At 42.0% G+C, this 22,893-nt stretch overlaps 1 protein-coding gene across 7 annotated transcripts in view; it reads right to left on the bottom strand.

Annotated features, from left to right (window-relative positions):
- RFX3 (regulatory factor X3) overlaps positions 1 to 17,775 on the bottom strand; it is a 110,333-nt gene extending 92,558 nt beyond the window's left edge. For 2 of the 7 annotated variants that reach the window (XM_083718823.1, XM_083718822.1), the window contains exon 1: positions 17,429 to 17,775. The gene's annotated coding sequence lies outside the window, so the exon portion shown is untranslated. The remainder of the gene's footprint in view (positions 1 to 17,428) is intronic. The other 5 variants (XM_083718828.1, XM_083718824.1, XM_083718826.1 and 2 more) reach the window with 4 other exon arrangements.
- Positions 17,776 to 22,893: the final 5,118 nt, after the last annotated feature.

Raw genomic sequence — 22,893 nt, forward strand, 5'->3', positions numbered from 1 at the left:
CAACACATCACATTAAATGTAGTGAACATCAGGTGAGTTGACAGAATAAAAAAAAGCCTACTAACAGCCTGCTTATATTCTTTAACTCTGGAAGCACTTGAGATTTCACCTCTATTTAAGTTGATGAATACTTAATGAATCTTACAGGTTGCGTCAACCTAAAGAATCAATGAACAAAGAGGGGATGGGCAGCTGACCAGGCCAAAAAAGCTGTGACCAACAGACCAATCAAATATTGTCAAATGCGAATTGAAGTATTTTTAAAGCATTAACTTATTTTATTTTAATCAAAGGGTTTTGCACTTATGCTAATTACAAAAACAAAATTAAGCTACTGCTATTGTGAAACAATGACTTCAAATTAAAAAAATTGTAATGAACTAACACTCGGGACGTGGGTGGCGCTATGGGTTAAACCACAGAGCCTAGGATGCAACCCCAGAGTCGGTCACGACTGGACCTAATGGTCAGGGGCCCCTTTACCTTTAACTTAACACTGGATGTTAAGATTTCTATTAATGTATTTCATACAGATGTCAGTTTTGTATGGATACCTATTTTGACATCTTGAGGACTTAAATATTTAACTTAAGATGCATGTAATGATAGTTACTGTAACCGTAACATGAACTGATAGTGTTTCTTGGTTACTATTAGTATTATTCAATGCATATATATTCTTCGCCTTCCCTTCTATGTTAAAATCGCATATATATTTTTAAAAATGTTTCCTATAAATGTGAATGATTGGCTGAACAGTTCTTCCATTTGGCTTTTATCTTGACAGACCTGGTCAGTCTACAGATACATTTTTTAAAGCAAATTAAAATAAAAAAGAAGGAAAGTAACATCAACTATTACAAAACAAAAGCCATTTTAAAAGGCACATGCTAAATAGGCAGCATAACAATTCTTAAAGCATTATCATCGTCCGTTAAGAGTTTGGGTGTAATCTTCGATACCTCCCTCTCTATGGAGGCGCAGATTACAGCTATAACAAAGGCGGCATTTTTTCATCTCTGCCAAGCTAAGCAGTTGGCTCCTTATCTCTCTCGCCCTGACCTAGCCACTGTCATCCACGAGACGGTCACCTCCAGACTGGATTATTGTAACTCGCTCTACGTGGGGCTGCCCTTGACACTGACCCAGAAACTCCAGCGGGTGCAAAATGCCGCGGCGAGACTCCTTATGGGGTCTTCGCTGCGAGATCATATTCATCCAGTACTATACAAGCTGCACTGGCTCCCGGTGGAGTACAGGATCAGGTTCAAGGTGCTGGTTTTAACCTTTAAAGCCCTATACGGCCTAGGACCCTCGTACCTACGGGACCGCCTCTCCTGATATGCCCCACAGAGAAATTTACGGTCTGCAAATAAAAACATCCTAAAGATCCCAGGCCACAGAGAGGTTAGGCTGGCCTCAACTAGAGCCAGGGCTTTCTCGGCCGCGGCTCCAATCTGGTGGAATGCTCTGTCACAAGAGACTAGGGCTCTGCGGGACCTGTCATCTTTCCGCAGGGCCTGCAAGACAGAGCTGTTCCACCAGGCCTTTGGTCAGGGCGCAGCCTGACCCCCTCCTCTGGCAACCTACACAGAATTTTCCTTGATGGTTGCCATTAATTTGATTTTAATTAATTTTATAATGAATGTTTTTAGAATGTTGAACTATTTTGACTGTTGTTAGCCACCCTGAGCCCAGCTTCGGCTGGGGAGGGCGGGATATAAATAAAATTTATTATTATTATTATTATTATTATTATTATTATTATTATTATTATTATTATCAGCATCATGATTTCTTTGAAAATATGACAGGCAAATAATATGTGGTCAATAGCTAATATATGAGCAGTCCATTGCCTGGCATGGCAACCTAGTACAGATTTGAGAATTGTTGAACTTAAGTACAAGGTCTGAGTTTTGAAATTAACACAGAAATAAATCATGCTTCAAGGAGACGAATGACAATGTTTTTACACACATTTCAAAAAAGCAACCCATGTCTTATATTTCCACAATTCATGCTTCTCTCTTTTTTTTTACACATCATGTTAGCTTAGTTTGTCAGCAAGTTATAACTGTCAAGTACCTTTTGAACATCATAGCCAAGACAGATTAGCATTCATGCCTGTGCAAAACTCTACACCTGCAGAAGGTTCTTATTTTTTTTATTTTTCCATGCAAGGCAATTGCTGGGTTGGGGCCATGATAAATACTAGAAACAAGCATCTCTCACTCTAAGAAAATGGGAAACGCCCATGCATAAATTCTAGATTACAGTTTATACTCCAATTGGATATAATGAATCCAGTGATGCTGCAAGGAGAACAAAGTTCTGCTACCATTTTTCTAGTTCCTCCACACAATTCTGAAGAGTTACATTTGGAAGTTGAGCCTCATGAAGAAATGGCCAGACAAAGCAAAGTAGGTTGTAACTGCACCCAGCTTCTGTGCAGAAACACTTCCACTGATCTAGACAAGGGGGTGATGCCAGGAGATATTCAGCTAAAGTCACCTCCTGAGACTGTATGGCATCAACCCTATTCCAGACATCTGGCCTCATCACTCAGTTACCAAATTTGTTAGGAGAATCTGAATTAGCAAAGGGCACTTTACACTAGACCAGGCCAACGAGAAGCCAAATGATACCTTTTGTTAACTGGTGGAAGACTATCGTCTTTCCTGTGTTTGGAAGCATCTATTTGCTCTGATTTATAACTCCTTGTATGGCCAGGATTCCCCAGAGTTCTAACCCATCCTCCACAAGCTGCAAAACTTCTTTCTTGACAGATCACAAATGGGGAAGTTGAGTATTGAACTAATTTTATAATGAATTGATTTTAGAATGCTGTATTATTTTATTGTTGTTAGCCGCTCTGAGCCCGGCTTCAGCTGAGGAGGGCGGGATATGAATATATTATTATTATTATTATTATTATTATTATTATTATTATTATTATTATTTCTTCCCTACTTTTAACTTTTATTATTTCCAAGTGTTCTGTTGACAGCAGCTCCCCTCCCTCCCTTCAAAGCCAAAAGACACACTTGACAGACATATCAGCCAACACACACCCCTCCTCTCCCCACCCCACCAGCTTTCTGGGAAACATCATGGTTAAACATTTAATTGCTACATTGTTATATTTTCTCAACAAAACCTCAATTAAAAAAACAACAACTAAATTGTCTCCATTGCTACTCTAGTACCTTCCAAGAGCATTCATCTACTCATAGTAACTTATATTAATGTTACCTATTCTCAGATCTTTGTTCGTTATGACAAAGGATGCTAATTACCAGACTGCTAGTTATTAGACCAGCCCTACCAGACCCCATCAGCCTGTCCTCCAGGACAAGAGTCCTGGTCAGATTGGGAAGTTGCTCCCCTGCACATCATTTAAACCAAATTTCCCTAAGCATTCATATTCCAGAAGGACTTGTTTCCAAAATACGTTTTACAGTTATGTGTCCTGAGCAAGTGCAGTAGCAAATGTTTATTTTAAAGAACTCCATAAATTATGTCCCTCCCACAAACTTCATACAAATTAGGCAAACTGATGGATTAGTCTTCCTTTGAACATGAAAACCAAAAGCCAAAATATTTCCATGACTTATGGGTCAACTGCTAATTTTGTGAATTTAGCAAGTCTAAAGCCTCTGAAGTACTGAGATATAACAATTTCTTCATGTAGAAAATACTGGTTTTCAATCTGGATGACCCATAGAAAAATAAATAAATGAAAGAAAACAAGAAACCTGGGCAAATTAGAAAGATTCAACTTTTAAAAAATGTTTTCTTCTTCCGTTTATGCAAGTTACAATGAATCAGCTACATTATGTCCACCTGCTGATTAAGCAAATTTAAGAGGGTATAAAACTGTACCTCTTTCTATCAATCTGCTCCATAAATGTTATTAAAAAAACTAAAAATCTTTTTAAAGCCATAGGAAAGAGAAGTGTTGTGTAAGCATGACTATAAAATATTAGTATACCTGGAAGGTGTTTGGAACATTTACTGCCGATTTGATAGTTCTACTCATGGAAATCTTACATTAACTTAACCAATGCAAAACCATAAACGTTAGACTCCCAAATTGTCTGTAGCTCTAGAGATGCACGTTGACTCATTTAACAGAAAAGCTCTGCTGCAAAGCCTTCTTGCACTGGGGAAGATATACAGATGGCGCTGGAGGCAGAATGGGGAGCAGTGGCAATGGGGTGTCAACAGAATCCTATGCTCCTACTTCAAAGATCATACTTGTGCAATCCTAAGGTAGTTTTAGTAATTTAATTTTTGCATGTTTATACATTTTCTTCATATACATTTTTCTTCATTTTTCTGTTGTAAACTGTTTTGAGGTGTATTAATTTTGTGAAAATAAAGTAAACGTCATCTTAATGTAACATCAACCAAAGATGTGATGTAGATTGGTGTTAGAAACTCAGATATATAAGCTAGATGCAAAATGGCTCCTTAAACTGGGTTACAGTTGCCAAAACAGAATGCCTAGTTGCCATTTTGGGGCCAGATGGCTTGAAAGATGTATTTTTCAATATGTCTTTTTCCTTCCTGAAATTCATGCTGATTGTGCAGATAAAATATAACTGAGGGTGGATGGTGGCACCATTGCAGAGATATAGGGAAATTGTCCGTTAGTGCTCTTCTGTGAACTTCTAGAGCAATTGTGCTTCTAAGCACACAAAAGATCATTTACAACTATATTCCGCTGGTACAAGAGCTGGCATCACAGCACCGTCAGATCAGCCTACTATTTGGCTATGATTTGAAGCATGCTTTAAAGAACCAAAATTCAGAGGACAAGAGCTGATATTTCAGATCACACCTGTTTTCTTCAGTAAGTTTTGAGGAAAGAAATAAAGCAGTAAGTTGACGCAGCCTGAAGCACAAACACTGAGAGTAAGTAGAGGAAAGTCTTTCGATGTTTAATGTTTTATTATGTTTTTATATATGTTGGAAGCTGCCCAGAATGGCTGGGGCAACCCAGTCACATGGGCAGGGTACAAATAATAAAATTAGTAGTAGTAGTAGTAGTAGAGGGGGTGAGGGATCAACATGATAAATGTTACATTTTAAAGAGACTAGGATGCGGGTGGTGCTGTGGTCCAAACCACAGAGTCTAGGGCTTGCTGATCAGAAAGTCAGCAGTTCGAATCTCCGCGACAATGTGAGCTCCCGTTGCTTGTTCCCAGCTCCTGCCCACCTAGCAGTTCGAAAGCATGACAAAGTGCAAGTAGATAAATAGGTAGTGCTCCAGCGGGAAGGTAAACAGCATTTCCGTGCGCTGCTCTGGTTTCGCCAGAAGTGGCTTAGTCATGCTGGCCACATGACCTGGAAAAACTGTCTGTGGACAAATGTCGGCTCCCTCGGCCAGTAAAGCGAGATGAGTGCCGCAACCCCAGAGTTGTCCACGACTGGACTTAATGGTCAGGGGTCCCTTTACCTTTATACAATCCATTGTATGTTTTCTAATGGGTAGATCACATTCTACACAGTTATACTTTACATAAAGAGGACTGGACTGCAATTCTCCTTTCAAATTATGACAACCAATCATTGAACACAGACATTGATCTTCCTAACAGAAATGTATACATATTTAAGAACTACATAGAAGAATAGTCCACAGATTAGTAGTTTGCTGAATTATGTAGGAACATAGCACAACTGGAAAAAAAATCACTTAGTATAGCACATGACACAGTTACGTTAGTCACACAAATTTAAGAATATAATCTCTGGGCAAATTGTGCATATCAACAACAGCATAAAAATAAGTCAAAGTCCTGCAGCTGCTGATTTTATGTGCACAGAACGAATACTATTTACACATTCTGTTTAATATTTAGTTAGCGTCCCCTACCCTAGTCTAATGGGTTCAGCGTACACTATGCAAAAAGTAATTTTAAAACCAAACTTTTCACTCCGCGAAAAAGCCTGCGGGCTTACAAAGGTGTGAACCTGCCACACACTCCACCTTCCCATCTTACAATTGAAGTGTGCTTTAGTATATAAACTTTAATAGGATGCACACATTAGATGGTGAAAGAGTAACAATAACAAATTAGCCTACATATTTTGCTGTCAGGCCAAAAATCTACAACCCACCCACCCACTGAAGAATAACCACCCCTTCAAAAGACACTGTGTGGAAATTCGACCTGTAAATTTAGTTTATAGTTTGACTTTAACCAATACTCAGAGCAATATATGTTCAGAGTGGCTGTCATTAATTTTATATCAAAATGAATGTTAATAAAAGTAGTACTGTTCCTTGCTTTATAAAGCAAATTACTAGGATCACCTCCACCTGCATAGACTGAAACACTGCTAAATTACATTTCTAATGCACACATGCACACTCCTTTTTATTAAAAACAACCACCTCCTAAGAGGATTAGGGCTTTTTTTAAAGTATAAGAATGTGCTCTGAAAAGTGTGAGACTAATACAACATTCAGCCAAGTAAAATGCTTCCCAAAGAAAAGTAAAACATAAGATTACAGTTTGCTAATTAAAAATGCAGATGATGCCATTGCCACATGCTTTTGGCAGTCCCTTTTGTTAGCCACTGGAAGTCCCAACACAATACATGAGAAATAAAAGTGACACCTGTTTCAAGCAACCATCTGTCCCTCACCAGCTGAAGAAACCAGAGTCTTTCCACCTAATCTTAGATCTTCAAAATACCGAGCTACACTGCACCTGGGAACCCTTGCACAAATACTGCTCACATCCACCAGTGCTTAAATCCTATAAATAATGTCATCTACTGATTAATGTACATGTTGGGAAAACATTACTTTTGAACATAAACATGCAGTTTTCTCCCTTTATTCTTAGATAAGATGAATAGCATCATTCATAACTAAAAATTACACTTTGGGGTACTTAAAGTAAGCTTTTATTCCTCTGACAAAGAACCCAGCTTAAAAAAAACCAACAACAGCATGCTATCTTCTTAATAGTCAGTTTGAAAGTTTGTTTTAGTTCCATCAATATTTCTGATTAATTTATAACTTGTCAAATTAAATGCAAGACAATTTCCTTCAAAATTAGCATTGAAAATAAGTATCTTAAATACTTTAAAAGCTTGTTCTTTTTGTTTGTTTCATGTCAGTCTGCTGCTGTTAAAACTCATTTCTGATCGTAAGTCCACAGTTAAAATATGGCAATGGCAAATTGAAAGTGGAAAAAGAACAACTTTAATAATGATCTCCAAAGCTATCAACTATCCATATCAGAGAAGAGACCTTATTTTAACATTTCCTCCATTTTGAAAAGTCTGCTTTCTATCACATGTACTATGGGTCTTAGATAATATTTCTTTCCCTATCCTCAAACATGTAGGGAACTTTTCTGCTACATTCCCTTGGAGGTATTCTGGGGACAACACACCAGTGGTTGGTCAGAGCCAGAGTTGTGGGATTTATTTGAAGGAATCACTCCATTAGTTCATAATTAAAACTTTTTTTTGAAACAAACAGTATTAAAAAGATGTTCTGCTAGTTGTTCACCAGAATTAAATGACGGCTTCATTTCTTCCCCCTTTAATAGAAGGCTGTGGAATTCAGAACACAAGAACAGGGATGCAAGGATGAGAAAGGAACTGGAGTCTGATAGCTCTGGGGACCATTTGAAATGAGGCTGAGGACCACATGTAGCCCCCAAGGTCAGAGGTTTCCCACACCTACTGTAGGCAATCAGGTCTTGGGCGTCCGGGTTCATTCCTCCACCTTGCCCTCTCTGCACACACAGGACACAAACACTTGAAACGGGAGACACCACAATTATTAGAACACAAGATGTGATAAAATCATAGAAATGTAGAACTGAAAGGGACCACAAGGGTCATCTACTTCACCCTCCCCCCCTGCAATGCAGTAATCTTTTGCGCAACGTGAGGCTTGAACCCATGACACTTGAGAATAAGAGTCTACTTTCCCAGTTCAGACTTCACAGGAAACTGTGGTTAAAACATACCAGGAAAGGTTCAGTGAAGTTGGATACCCAAGATCATTATAGCTCAGCCAAGCCAATGTGTTTGATGAGGGTCATGTTTTAAATTTTCAGAGATTATAACCATATGTAAATGTGTTTGTATTATATTAGCAAATTATTTTGGACCAGGATTTTTTTCATTTTATTTTTTATTTCATCCACCTTTCCTTCAAGAAGCTAAGGGGGCATATTTGATTCTCTTCCCCTCCCCATTTAATCCTCATAATCAGGTGAAGTAGATTAGGTTAAGAGACAGTGAATGACCTATTGTCACCCAGTGAGCTTCATACCTGAGTGAGGATCTGAACCCTAATTTCCCATGTTATTTCCCAGGTTATTTCTATACCACACTAGCTTTCCCTCCCGCACAATCTAGAATATTTCATTGTATTTTGGCAGAGAGGGAAGCTAACATTCACTCTGCTCCACCACAAAGCAGTGATCCAAATAGTTCTAGCCTCCGCGTTTTAACTCAGAGACATGTATATATGATTTCCCTCTTCAGAATTACTTCTCCCAGTTCACACAATTCAATTTTCACTTCATAATGATGAACCAGAAGAACTCACTTGTGACTGTGAGCAAATACTGCAACAATACAGCAATCGAGAACTTTTAAAGATCAAGTCTATGGTAGCAGACTACAGGAATTGTTAGATTTGCAGGAAAAGCGGCACAAACAGCCTATATAACTTCCAAGACATTCAAATTCAGTCACAGATAGTTCTAGAATAGTAGACTTTATACTTTCATGATTCCACAAAAGTTAAGAGTGGAACAGGTGAATCTTACCAGCCTTATTTTGAGTTTCTAAAGTAACATTGTGAAATGTTGACCCTCTGGTGGCAGATTGAAAAGGGAATGAAAACCACAGCAAATATCAAAATTGAGAGGTGTTATATAACAGCCTGAGAATTCATTAAAACTTTTACTAAATTTCAGCTGCTGACGCTGATAGTTTGGCAAAGGTGACCTGCTCTTAGCATGTTTTTACGCACGATCCTTCCAAAGCTTAGAACTTACCAAGTAGAATAATGATTCAAGTTACCTTAAAGTTTAGGAACATTAGAGATGGGATGTGGGCCACTTGGTGGACTTCAAAGTCAAGTGGGGGACCCTTCCAGAAGGGGTCAAGTCCTTAAGTTATGATTTTGCAGATGTCATTCCAAACATGCACAGGACTGGACTATGTAACAAGTTGGCTCAGTTTAAAATAAATAAATTCTTAGAATTTATAAGCATAACAAGTTTGATGTTTTGATAAGAGTAAATTAGTTAATCACTTTGCTGGTTTAACTTGTAGGTAAACATGTACAAAGCTGCATTTAGGAGACTAAAATAAGGTTTGCAAGGGATTGGCTGTCAAAATTAAAATTTGGAATTTATACACCAAAACAATTTGTTGTGAAACATTGACAGAACTGTGTTCTGTATCTAGGAAAGAAGTTACGATAATCAGAATTTAGAATTTAAAAGCATATTAAGAACAGATATAGCACTGGCTCCTTTTACGTTTGTCAACTGCAGAGAAAAACAATTTAGGATAGAAGTCCAAGGCAGAACATGTATGCAGGGAAGCTAAACTGTAAGCAAGCACAATAAGTGTGTTTACTCTTTACATGTTGCAGAAGTTAAGATTAGGCACGTAAAATAATAATTTCTTTCTTTCTCTTTTTCCTTCTTTTGGTGCATGATTAAATTTTTAACTTTCTTACTTCTTCTGATTTTGAGTCCATAACTCTATTGTTTGTTTGTTTTTTTTAAAAAAAGAAGAAGAAGCAGGGAGCAGGAAGGGGTAGGTCTAACAATGAACTACCAAAAGTGATTATTCAGACAATGGCAGTTCAGTTCTGTGTTTAGCCATGACACACTCTATTATTATTATTATTATTATCATCATCATCATCATCATCATCACCAGCATTTACTAGATGAAGACCAAGTTGGTATCTTTATTTAGCTATCAAGATCTCTTGCACTTGTTTGAGTCCATTCATTGTCGGTCCAACCTCCTACAGGCACTTAGCACAATCCCCACACGTAGAGCTGAGTACTTCACAATCAATCTGTTGCACACATACAATCCCACTCACTCCCCCTCTTTCGACATCCTCCTAGTTTCATTAGCTTTACACCTCCTCAGTATGGTGGCAGTCGGTGTTCTTTTGAGAACAGATTTTACTCAAGAAGAGTCAATCTGGCCCTAAGCATATGTAGCAATATACCTTGCATTTACTTAATTGGCTGATTTAAAACTGAAATTCGAGTCTTAACTAAAATCTCCTATTGTTATGAACACAGGTTGTATTCCAGCAGAATCCTTGCACAAGCAGAATAGACCTCTGCCAGCACAACAGTACTTCCCCTTCAACTCCTTCCACCCTCCCATATCTGCTCCAGATTTGTACAATGTTGGATTATAATGACCATGACTGTTTCATCAAACAAGGAAAAGTTAAAATCCCTTCAATTTTCTAGATTTATTTATTTATTTATACTATTTAATCCAGTAGAAATGGTAAACGGCACGGTACAGGAGCAAAAAATGATAACAAACAGGACAGCACTTCAGATGATAAACATTAAACTGTTGCATCCTGAACAGTTTCCAAAGATTTTTTTGAACCTTATAAAGTCCACCACATAGACTATTTATGCCAAATTTAATGTGACTAGGACGAATCTTCTTGATTTAAAGTGGTTACCTTAAGGTTTCATAATGGTAGGGTGCTGTTTGATGCCTCTCCCTGACCTATAACGAGTGCTCTCAGGCTTGTATATTATACAAGATTATTCTACTTTATTCTACCTTTTTGAGTAGTACCTTGCATTTAACGAAACACTAACATTTCCGGTAATTCAATCACACTGTTAATCCTTTTTGAAAATGTATAACTTGGCATTTACATGACGACTTTTTCCCCAGGCTCAAGGTGACTTTTAGCCATCTTTAGCCGAGAGCCACATACCTTGTCAATCATTTCACTAGCTTTGCAAGTCATAGCCCACAAATACACTTACATTTACTATACGCAAACATACTCATGCAAAATATTTGATGCACACCAAGAGCTGTAGGAGGTGGTTAAGAGGAAGATTTTGTAAACTGCCTTGGGAATGCTGGTTGACCACTGAGGGAGAAAATTTATCTGTTATTACTAATTATTGTATAACTGATTTGTTACCCAATACAAAAAGTCTCTAGGCAACTAACATATACAATTTTAAAACCCATCACATTTAACAAAAAGAGAATTATAAAAAACACACAGAAACCTACAATAAGCATGACGATCATATTCCCGCCTGTGAAAAATATAAATTTTGGGGAAAAACTCTAATTTACAAAAGCACCCCAACATGCAGAAAATTGCTACTCATCTTAGGTGACAAATAAAGTAACTTTTTCTACCATAGGTTTGATGCATGTTCAGCCCAATGTAAGCTCAGCAAACTTTAAAATGTATGCATGCACAACTTGCATTGGCTTTTCACATGAATACATGTCAGTTATTCACTAGACTGTATTGACTTCACAAAATAGCAGTGTTCCAGAATTAAGTGTCCATGTGAATCCAAAGATATAGCAGATAGGATAATAATGTAAACTTTCTCTCATAATCATTGTTAAGTAAAAGATAATTTAAACACAGCAAAGTCTAGGAGAATATTCCTACTTTAGTGCTTGAGTATGCAGTTCTGCAAGCCAATTATACATTAGTTGGGTGGTGCTGGAACAATTAAGTATTAGTCTATCCTATGCTCCAATTTACAACAAATCTTTAGGATCAGGCTTTTAAGACTCCTACCTTGCTTTTTATTTGTACCACATGGAAAAATCCATTTAAAATATTGTGAACATGAAGAGAGCACCAGTGCCTAAAATCCAAAGTTTTAATGAGGTTATAACACCAGATGAATTTAAATCCATCCTTAATCACACTTTTTCAGCTATGTACTCTAGGCTGCACGTAGTTTTAAAAATACCAACTGTTCTTGTCAGGACCGGCTAGCATAACATCTGCTATTCTGCTGGATAAGTCATTAGGAATATACAAAAGTATAATGAATATACAGGAACAATTTTTTAAAAGTAAGTAGAAAACAATGTGTTAAATAGTACTTGCAAAGGAAATGGGGGGGCAATAACAGAATCAGCATAATCAAGCACTAAATGTTCATATAGTTTCTCAAGAAGAAGGCCTAAAATGTCTACTAACATTCTTTTTCCTGCCCAAACGAGCAGCTCCCAAAAATCAAACTCACTTATGAGAGATCAGTAACCAGTCTGCGGTCCAATGTACCTTTATGCATCATGGCAGTGGTACAGAGCTTCACACAGAGAGGAATTTTCCATTCTCGTCCATAAAGACAAAATACTATACCCCTGATGTACGCAACTGCACACAGAGCATTTCTCACCCCTAGAACAGAGTTTTAAATACTGCCGCTCCCCAATTATGCTAAAGGGTTTCTTTACAGACACCATGATCGTATCAGAAATGTACCTGCAACTTGCTGCCTTTCTAGATGCATGATCTCACAAATAGCACATTCACAATATAAACATTAACAAAGAAATAACAAGACTACAGCAAGATAAATTTAAGTTAGGCGTCTGGATAAAAACATCAAAAACTATTCAACGATGGAGTAAGATACTTGGATAGCTTAAACAATCCTCTTGGAGATTTCTAAGTTGGACATTTTTATTTTTGAAATGCTCAAAGTATAGTTTATCCTATTTCTTTTCAGAATGCTAATCTAATGAATATTATTATTTAATCAAAATTATTTATTTAAATCGTAAAAGTGATTTTAAGCGACTTACACAAGGGCTGTCACATTCCTGCAATGAATGTATGACTTGTCTCTTAAATTATTCAGAAGTGACTGTCCCATAAAAACCAGACCCCACTTATTTTGTCCTATTGCAGATGTCCCATGGTGCATTCCCACCCCACAGTTGTTTTATGGCTCTTTCTTCCTCACCACAGGACAGGTCTACATGCCACGGGAACTTATCTCCATTAGGCTTCCAGGAGAAGGAGCAAGTGAAAACTCTATAGGAAGCCAGGAGAAAGGTCTTCCACTTTCACTGGCCCAACAGATACTACTAACTGGACTTCACCACGCAGCATTCCTAGCTATTGCCACAGACTGGGCCTGAAGGCAGCTGGAGTCCAATAATGGCAGAGCTACAAGTCCACCACCCCTACAGTAGCAGCTTCCTTCTTGTAGATGGTGACAACCAAGACCCAAATCATAATTACAATGTGTATTGGAGTAGCTATTTTGTATCCTGTGGAAGGGGACTGTATCACTTCCAGCAGGCTCCAGCACAGGTGAAGAGCTAAGAAGAGGCTAACAAGATATGGGAAGATCAATGACCTTGGCCTACACAAAGGAGAAGCAACTTTTTGCTTCTGCTGCTGCTGCAGCAGCACACACACGCGCACACACACACACACACGCACACGCACACCCCTTCCACCCAAGTGAAGTCCTAACCAGCAGTTGCAGAGCTGAGGTTTGAGGGAAACGTTGAGTATTCCTTACATGGGAAGAGCAATCACTCTCTGAGTAAGCAAGATTCAACTGTTTCCCCCAAGGTTTGAAGTTACAGCTGGTGACCCATGTGGATGCAGTGGTTCCTCTTTAGTGTGAGGCACTTCCGTAAACTATCCACTTTCTATCAGCCTTCTCCATTCAAGCTGAACCAAGGGAAAGTGATGCTGCTCCCCTCCACAGAATTCCACAGCAAGCCAAGGATTACTTGAATACAGTGTTAACTGTATGCGAAAATCAGGTGCTAAGCAATGCTAAAGAAAGGGCAAGAACTGTTTGCATGTCAGATGTATACACATGATAAAGAGTACAAAAGAGAGGGAATGTACTTGTGTGCATGTATGTATAATATATATGTAAGAGGGGGTAGGGGATATGCCTACATGTGAGACTATACAAATGCATCCTTATGTGCAATTCCTAGTAACTGAACATTGGCTATGCAGCCCCAGAAGAGTTTCTCCAGTTTAATAATAATATTAATAATTTATTATTTATACCCCACTCATCTGGCTGGGTTTCCCCAGCCACTCTGGGTGGCTTCCAACAAAATATTAAAATACAGTGGTCTGTTAAATATTAAAAGCTTCCCTAAACAGGGGTGCTTTCAGATGTCTTCTAAAAGTCTGGTAGTTGTTATTCTCTTTGACACTTGGTGGGAGGGCATTCCACAGGGCGGGTGCCACTACCGAGAAGGCCCTCTGCCTGGTTCTCTGTAACTTGGCTTCTCGCAGTGAGGGAACCACCAGAAGGCCCTCCGCGGTGGACCTCAGTGTCCAGGCTGAATGATGGGGGTGCTGAAACTCCTTCATTTTCAGTTCTACTTAATAATATGTAGACATCCATATCACAACCATGTAGTATACAAACACGGCAGTAAATAAAAACATGGATCTTTGCTATAATAGTGGGTAAACATTACACTTCTCTTGGAAAGGGGGGGTATTTATACCCTCAAATAGGTTGGTTGGAAGCTGCAGCTCTCTTTAGTTAGGAAATTGGGAAATTGGAATAAGAACAAAAACATGGATTTAATGTATGTTCAGATGTTTGTCTTTTGAACTATCATCTCATGAAATGCCCTTAGCTCTTGGGATAGGATAGAACAAAAACTGTACACAGTATCTCAAGAAGCACAGATAGAACAAAAACTAATTTGTTTTATAAATACACAAGTTAAATAAATTAAAATTGATACACACTCAGGGGTATGCTGGTCATGGGGGGGTGTCAAGGAAGAAGGTTCCCTTTTAAAAAATCATAGGAGGAAAGGGCATTTCTGATTCACAATGCCATAGATTTGTGTCTTGAGCAGGCAAAGAAATCTACTCTGCCTCCTAGGGATCAACTCAGTAAGTATCAGAGCACCAATTCTGGTATCTTATACCTAGCAGTGATACCACAGGAATTATATATGGCTAAGAGTAATTTAGCAACATTTGTGAACCGAAGTATCAGTAACAAGAATGGCTACTGAACCTGTCATTAGAAGACACAAATATTCCATTCCCTCCCCCTCCCCCCAAAAAACAACCCTAATCTGATTAGCTGGGGAATTGTAGTGGGTGGGGAAAGGGTTCCCTCCTTGAACTATCAGATCATAAGGTATCTTACTAAACTTTCCAGACTAGACAAATATCCTACCCTATTGCTTTCTGCCTTTGGAAGACTAATCTCGCTGATCAAGGACTGCACTGTTGTATTAAATGTGCTGGAGAGAAGACAATCATCAGATCCGTTTCCTAGCTATAAACATCTAAAATAAGACAACAGGTGGATACAACCAATAGGAGGAATGAAGAAAATCACTGTCACCCTAAAAGACTATAAACAGGTAAACTATATTCTGAAGTGGCTTTATCTTCTGCACAAACAAAATAACTGTATTCAATATTCACATGTTAATGTGTAATAGGAGAATGATGTATTGCTTCTCCTGTTCAATCTTCATTGAATTATCATGTACCTTTAGTATAGAAGGTGTAAGATATGTTTATGGAATAAAACTATGTGGCACACAAATCTCAATTCAGAAAATAGTCCCAGCTTTACCAAAGCATCAATTATCTAACCTAATCTGCTCTGCACTTGACAATTCAAGGAATAATAGACACTGCCACATTCTTCAGGGGTTGCTCTGTCAAATAAATCAATATCTTTCTGTTGGCACTGCTCCAAACAACAACCAGTTCCATGCAGGTTTCACAAATGTGAGGAATAACAATTATTAACAATTAAATTAGGCTTCTTTATAAAGAATCAACAAAATTTACAGGACTCCAGTTAGGAAACATTAGCACCTCTCCAAAAATCATAATAATTAAAAGCAGTGAAGTAACAAGACTTTTCATGTCATTAGTATCCATGCAGATCAATCCTATGCATGTTTACACAGAAGTAAGTCCTATTTAACTGAGTTAAATTGAGCATACACGCAGGTACAGACGCTTATAGTCTAAATAATACATTGACTCCAATGACTACTCATTGAAAGGTGATTTGGGGCTATATTAAAAGGGAGTGGGGTCAGGTGCAAAGTAACTGAATATCAACAAGCAGTCCCACTGAGGAAGAGGCATCACAAATGTTACCTTTTGTCCATAAAGACAAAGTGATTACCATATGCTCTAAGTACTAATCTGCAGAGCTTAACTAACAACAAGAAAATGATTAAATACACAGATATTTCAAGTTCAGAAGATTCATAATTCTTTATGGTTGATCAGTTTCAGAATTTGGGGGAATTAAAAAGTCGCAAGTAAAAACAGTAAGATACCAGTAAGATAAAAACTACATTAATTAATAAATAAAATTTCTAGGTACATGTCTTCCCCCCTCTTTAATTCATGCCCATGTTTAATAAGTCTCATAAATAAAATGAAATTTAATTTCTTTACGTGAGTGCCCTCTAATCCCAAAGCACCAGTTAATAAAACATAAAATGCAGATTCTCTACCAGCCACAGGCACACTCCAGGTGGGCAAGCTACAGTATAGCCAAGTTACGCACAGGCAGCCAATTTGGATTAAAACTTGAGCATGCAAAAACTGAATTTCTGCAAGATTTCTCCCACTAAACCTGTGTTTATGTAGCGAGGTGTTTAAAGCAGGAGAGTGATTTGCAGCACAAGGAGGGTTGTTTGCATGCCAATGACCAAGGGACAGGAGCAACCTGCTCCCCCTAAAGCCCAGAAGAGGTTAAAGAGGCAGCGAGGGGAGGAGGAGGAGGATCAGGAGAGAAAAGTTCACCCAGAGCCTCGCAACCCCGACAGGAGCCAGAGGCCCGCACGCGAGTTCCGAGAGAGAGGGGGATCCGGGCTGCTGAATCCGAAGCGAGAGCGCAGCGAGACCCGGAGGGAGATGCGGACCGCCCGCCGCTGCACCTGACTCCCCCCGCCACACCACCATCGCAGCTCCCGAGGATCTCGGCAGGGCAAACAGCAGGCAAGTACCAAAAGGGGGCTTTTTCTGCATTGCCGCCAATGATGATGATTATTTTTATTTGCAAACCCCACGCAGAGTTGTTTAGTTTGTGACCTTACTCCCCCCCCAAAAAAAAAACCCACACCAAACCGGCAGGTCGAAGCAAACAAAAAACTCTATCCCCCCCCGGCGCCCCCTCCCTTCCCTCCTTCAAACTCCTCCGCGGGGGGAGGGGGCGCCGCCGCGAGGAGGACGCCAAGCAGGCCGGGCTGGGGGGGGGGGCGCCGCGGGGATTTCTCTTCCACGCGCGCGTCGCTCTCGCGGGGCAGCCGGCCTTCGCTTCCCCCCCCCCCCCGGACAGAGCCAGGTCGGGAAAGGGAGGGGGAGAGGGAGGGGGGGCGCGAGCGGCATATTCACCTGGGCTGAGGGGGGCTGCCGGGGCGCCGCCGCTGCTGTGGCCGCTGGCTGTGGTGGTGGTGGCGGTGGTGGTGGGCGAGGCTGAGGCGCCGCGGGGCGAGGAGGAGGAGGAGGAGGACGGGGGTGAGGAGGAGCCGCGGCGGGAGGAGGAGGAGGCGGCGGCGGCGGCGGCGGAGTCGGAGCGGAGCCGTTGTTGTTGGTGGGTAACAGTCGCCAGGACTACGGTGACTATGGCGCCTGGCTCTCAAGGCAACCGTTGCTATAACTCACAAAAGGGAGAGAGACACAGAGAGGGAGGAGACCAGCAGGCGCCGGCCCAGCCTCGCGCGCCGGAAGGGGCGGCGCCAAGACCTTGACGGACAGCCCGCCGCCCACTCCCGGGCCAGAGACGCGCGCGGGGGAGGGGGTTCGGCCGGCGCATCACCGCGCGTGCGCGAGACAGGCACCCGACGGGAGACCGTTGGCCCGCGCCGCGTTTGGCGCACTCGGTCCGCCCGGCCGCCTTCTCCTCAGCGCGCGCGGACGCCCCACACTCTCCCCCCCCTCCCTCTCCGAGCGCGCGAGCAGGGAGGGGCACGCGACGCCTCGCTCCCGCCCGCGTGGGGGAAACCTGGCCGTCGTCACTTCCGGCCCAGGGGGGCTCGGGAGGAGGCAAGAGCGAGGCCAGGGCGGCGGCGGGGCCCGGATGTGCGGCGGCGCGGCTGAGGCGGGAGGCGCCCGGCCGGCAGGAGGAGGAGAAGCGCCAAGTTCGCGCCTCGCCGCTCCGCCCGCGCGCGCTCCCTTGGGGACTTGGGGGGGGGGAGAGGACGGAGCCCCTTCCAGGTGGGGCGGAGGGGGCGCCTGGCGCTTCCCTCTGAGGGAAGAAGGCCGGCCTGGCCGGGGGGGGGGGCGGAGCGGAGAGCGGCCTTCTCCCCTCTCCACCCCCCATGGCAAGAGGCCCCCGGTCGAAGGAACGGGGTGAGAGGCCTCTGGGACCCCGCCAGGGGGGGGGAGAGGAGGGTCCCCGGCGGAGAGAGGTCTCTGGGATCTGCAGTGAAGAAGGGTTCTCTTCGGGAAGGCCCCCCCCCCTCGACATAGCTGTCAACTTTCAGATTTGAAAATAAGGGATCAGCAGCCATACCTGTCCCGGGGACAGTCTACAAGATATCTAACAATCCGGGGTAGCAGCGGGAAACGGCGCTAGAATAAGGGAATTTCCTACACAAAAAGGGAAGGTTGACAGCTATGGAAAGTTTCCAGTCTGAATTTGGGGCTTCCTGTTATCAAAAACTGCTCGGCTACCACGAAATAATGGGATAATACCATGGGACAAATGCCGGGTTGCACGCTTAGGCAGGAAGAACCAGGTGCTCCAATATCAGATGCATGGGCGTAGCCAAGAGAGGCAGCTGCCATCGAGGAAATAAAATTTGCTTAACTAAGGGAGGTTCTGCCCCCTTAGCATATCCTGGCTGCACCTTGTGATCATAGCTGTCAACTTTCAGATTTGAAAATAAGGGATCAGGAGCCTCACCTGTCCCGGGGATAGTCTACAGGATATCTAACAATCCGGGATAGCAGCGGGAAACGGCACTGGAATAAGGGAATTTCACGCAAAAAAAAAGGAAAGGTTGACAGCTATGTCCCTTGGGCAGCCGGGGCAGGAGACGGGCCCCAGCTTCCATAGGCCCCGCTGCCCCTGCCAGCCTCCCTGGCCAGCCCAGAGGGGGGCTCCTCCCAGGCCCAGAGGAGCCCTTGCAGCTCCCCATGAGCTTCCTCCTGTGGCCCTGGCAAAGGGCCCCCTCCCGAAAGAGGCCCCAGCAAAGAAACCCTCGGGGGGGGGGACATGGACAGCGGTACCTTGGTTCCCCAACACCTTAGTTGCCGAACAAATCGGCTCCCAAATGCCGCAACCCCGGAAGTGAGTGTTCTGGTTTCCAAACATTTTTCGGAAGCCGAACATCCAACATGGCTTCCACTTGAGTGCGGGAAGCTCCTGCAGCCAATTGGAAGCTGCATCTTGGTTTTTGAATGGTTTTGGGAGTCGAACAGACTCCCAGAACAGATCAAGTTCAAGAACCAAGGTCCCACTGTGTTTCCTATTGATTGTGGGTGGAGGTCCCCAAGTGGGGAGCTGTTCCAGATCTGAAAACTTGGACTCCGAGGGTGTGATATTGTGTGGCAAACACCTGAGAAGAAGCCCAGCCAAGACCCTTGGCCATTGGCTTACACAGTAGAGGTTTGCGTTAATGTGTAAGGAGACCCGGGCATCTTTGTGCTGAAGTGGTGCATAGACACTTCTAATACAAAACTCATTCTGCCACACAAAAAGAGAAGCCGCCATGTCTGTAGAAGCCTCCACAGTGCAGCATGTCTACAAGGAACCAGTCTGGTGTCCTAACCAAATCTGGCAGAATTTTCTCGCCTCGGTTGGATACTCCTGCAATATACAGCCCTCAAAAAAGAAAGCAAGCTGGAGTAGCTCTTTAATAAAGAAGTTGTAAACAGGGGCATTATTGATGCCTTGATTTTATACTGTGCTCCAGTCTTCTCATCTGACTCAATTCCTGTTCCCCTCTAAAAACGCAATCTAGACATCTCCCCATTTGTTGATTTCCCACTAGATCTCCTTGGCCCTTAAAGCTCGGACATCACTCCCCAATAGCAAATACGAAGGCAGTGGGGGGGGGGAGCATTTCTCTCTGCATTGCATAAAACTAGATAAGCAGACTCTGAGGCTCCCAAGAAGTGTCTGCCTGGAGCTGAGCTGGCCTCCTCTGCCTGGGAAGATCAGCACCAGCTGCATAGGGACAGCACTCCACGTGGTGCACAGATGTTGCCTTCAGGAAACGGCAGTGAGTCTGCCCCACTCCCACCAGATTTTTCCTGAAATTATGAGGATATATGTATATTTTTGCCATTTTCCCCACTAAGTTTCTGATTCTACCTGTCCTTTTTCAGTTGAATTGCCATTGTCTTTTAATCTATTTTTGCATATTTTTGGTGCATACATATGTAACCTATTCTCCACATCATCACACCTAACCAAATATGTGTGATCCTCAGTGACCCGATAGGAGTTGCAGAATATTAAATACACACCAGACTGTCAAGGAAATGGACATTTCACCTGTGGAAATGAATGTGTACTTAAAGCCTGGAAGTTGTGCCTGGGTCTCAAAAAAAATGTACATAGGTCTTATACTGTGTCAGACCATTTTTCCATTTAGCTCAGGGTTGTTCACTCTCCAGGATTTCTGCCTTACCTGGGATTTGAGCCTGCATGCAGGTGCCCTACAACTTAATCCAGTTTTCTTGCTGTAGCTCTTAGCTGAGAAGTTATTTCATCATTTCAGTAAACCTGAGTGCAAACCCTTAACTGCAAAAAGAAGCCTTTCATATCATTAGTACCAATGCAGCAATACAGGAAATACATGACCATAAAGGGAATTTAAGCATTAATGGTTGTATCTAAGTTAATCATTTAGATACAAGTTAGTCATTTCCATTAATTTAAATGGGTATAACAGGGCTTATGGGTTAGCAGGGCTAACTTTGGATATAGCTATGTTTTCCTTCCAGTTTTGTGGTTCTCTTGAACTTTTGAGGCTAGGTAAGGAAATATTTAAATTTTAAGAACAATTTCATGTTTGTAGTTTCAGCAAAGCAAACAGAAATTGAGATAAAAGCTTTAATATTAAAATGTTATAATTTCTAGCAGTGCATACAATTAACTTTTGAAATTAAGAGGGCAGGCGATAATTTCATGATCACTTGAATGTTACAGTTAAACCTTTTCTCAGATAATACACATTGCTTTTACAAAATAAAATTTATTTTGGAAATTATAGGAATTATATGTGTGTGTGTGTGTGTGTGTGTGTGTGTGTGTGTAAAACACAGGAATTATAGTCTACTTCACATGCAAGTGTCACAAACCCAGTACAGATACTGGGGTGGCGCTGGGTCTAAACCATCAAGCCTCTTGGGCTTGCCAGTTGTAAGGTCAGCAGTTTGAACCCCCATGACAGGGTGAGCTCCTGTTGCTCTGTCCCTGCTCCTGCCAACCTAGCAGTTCAAAAGCACACCATTGCAAGTAGATAAATAGGTATTTCTGTGGCAGGAAGGTAAACGGTGTTTCCGTGCGCTCTGGTTTCCATCACGGTGTCCCGTTGCACCAGAAGCGGTTTAGTCATGGTGGCCACATGACCTGGGCAGCTGTCTGTGGACACCTCAGCCTGAAGCGAGATGAGCGCCTCAACCCCGTAGTCGCCTTTGACTGGACTTAACCGTCCAGGGGTCCTTTACCTTACTGAGGTTTCCTTTTTCTCCTGCCTTTAAAGTAGTATTTGAAGCCTTATCCTGTATGTGACATTATAAGACTTGGGAAATGAAAAGCATAGTTAGCAAATCCAGGGATTTGCTTCACTTAAGGAATGCAAATAAATATAGATGCAGGCTCAAACTAGAAAATAAAAGAAATGCTTGCAGATTGGCCTGCTAATAACTTTAATCTGACATAGTAGATGTTTGTAAGCAAAGTCCTTTAAAACTCAGAGCACACTGTTAGGGGCTGGCCTGAGAAATGAAGTATAATATTGCCATATGTGTTCTTTACTGTAGGTGAGTTTGTGTTTTGGTAAAAAAAAAAGTTGGTGGCTTTAAAAAGAATAAAAGCATATCCCGTGAAGCACAGTTAACAAAGAAACAGAAGTCAGTCTTCCTGCCACTTAAAAATATGGCCACTCTGCTCAGGGAAGACAAAAGGAAAAGACAGCAATATTGTCTCTAAAACATGGGCCATTCTGGCAAACCACAGAAACTGATCAAGCAAATAACTGGGTAGAATTGAAAGTGAACTACTCAGAGGAAAGGAGATTTTAGTATTATATTATTTTTAAATATGTATATTTCTGACTGGCATTGCAGAATTATTCTGGTGGATACTACCCTGTCTTAAATCTAATACATTATGGGGTGTTAGAGGAGGTAATTGCTTGTGGGGGATACATTGTTCTCCTTCCGTGGTAGTTTGTCCACCTTTGGTCCCCACCCTGCACTCAACTCTCACCTGTGGCTCCTAGAAGCTGTCAGCATGCAACAGCGGCCACATCCCGGGAACGACTTCGATGGCCGACTAAACCAGGTGAGGGGAGCCGATGGATCTCAAACCCTCATTGAGTTAGGGCTTCCACTGCAGGCAAACACAGACTTTGGCAGTTGGAGCAGATGAGACCGAGAGTGGCTATAACAGTCAAGAAGGCGGTTTTTGCACATGCTGTAGAGGGAAGTGAGGGGCAGATAGGGCTCATCAATCTGGGTAGGAAGCCCATCTAGGAGAAGGAAAACGCTGATTGTAAACATCTGCTGCCTTAGAAGATATCTTCAGGAGAAGAAAAGGAGTAAACGATACACACATCTGGAGCAGAGTCCCTAAGCCAGTTGGGTGGCGCCTTGTACACTTCATTCCAGCAACTGCAGCCAAG

This window comes from Podarcis gaigeae (assembly GCF_964106915.1).
Source record: "Podarcis gaigeae genome assembly, chromosome: 17".
NCBI classification, from domain to species: domain Eukaryota; kingdom Metazoa; phylum Chordata; class Lepidosauria; order Squamata; family Lacertidae; genus Podarcis; species Podarcis gaigeae.